A 1,381-nucleotide genomic window follows, 5' to 3' on the forward strand; every position below is an offset into this window, starting at 1 on the left:
TAAATATTTCAACAGAAGTAAAAATATAATTTAGAAAAGAAAAAAAAAATTACAACGAAATCCTGTCGTCTCATTTTTTTTTTTTTTTTTTATTTAAAACAAAAAGATAGCAAGAGAAGCCATTTTTACTTTCTATTTGTTTGTTTGTTTACCTTTTGATCGATTAAATAAACACATATAGTGAAAAGTATAAAAGAAAAAAAACGAAATGATAGATGATTGAAAATAAAATGACAGAATTTTATTTATAATTTAAAATAAAAAAAAAAAGGCTAATTTGGCTAATAAAAAGGCTAATTTGGCTAATAATTGGCTAGTATATGCGATATTTGTCATATAATTAATTTATTAGGAAAAAGAAAAAAAACAATTTTTGTTGATAAGACAAATGATATCTTAAAATCATTAATATCTAAAACAATAATACAATACTATAAATTATAAATTTTAAAAAGGAAATAAAAGAAATGAAAAATTCGCATCAAATGAGATAATTTTATTGAAATTAACAGATAGAAAAAAATGTTCAAAAAGAAAAAAGAAAAGCATATATAAATAAAATAATAAAGGTGACTGTCATCTTAAAATGAGCATATATTGTTTTGAGAGTTGATGATATTTTCAAATACATCATCAAATGAAACAAGTATGATGAATGTTGTTGATTGGTATGTCCAAACAAAAAAAAAAAAAGAAAAAAGAGGACATCTGCGCACAATTTCCTATACTAATCGCATTAACAAAAAAAATGAAACAAAAGAAAACTTTAAAAATTATTTAAATTATTATGTGAGGATATGAAAAGAAACATTTTCCGGAGAAGTTTATTTGATTTTGATTTTACAAATTATCTGTTGAATTTACATTTTCGAAACGTTTTTTTCCTTTTTTTCTTTTTTTTTTTTTTTTTTTTTTGCATAAGCTATGCTAAACTTTGGTTTACTCAAATTCTTGCACAGAATTGTGCGAGAATTTGCAAATTTGCAGGATATAAAAATTAGTAAACTATAGATAGCTTTTTTTTTCTTTTTTTTAAATAAATTATACGATGTAATGTAACTGTATTATATCCCATAAAATGCCAAAGTATACAAATAATTGAATTAATAATTCAATTCAAGTGAATTGTTCTAATTTCAGTACTAAAGATCAAAAGAAAAAATGAAAATTCCTTTCGCTGAAGAAAGAAAACAAAAAACAAAAAGAAAAATAAGCTATAAATAAATACAACTTGTTAGCTATTGGAAAATATAAGGAGAAAAAAAAGGAAAAAGAAATAATAATTAAAACCCGACTTGATAAACAATAGCTTATTTAGCTTACCAAAACTGCTTTCTTGATTGAAGGAAGAATATCGCTGATAACAAGCTTATCATGATTT

The sequence above is a fragment of the Loa loa genome, assembly GCF_000183805.2.
Source record: "Loa loa unplaced genomic scaffold supercont3.395, whole genome shotgun sequence".
NCBI lineage: Eukaryota > Metazoa > Nematoda > Chromadorea > Rhabditida > Onchocercidae > Loa > Loa loa.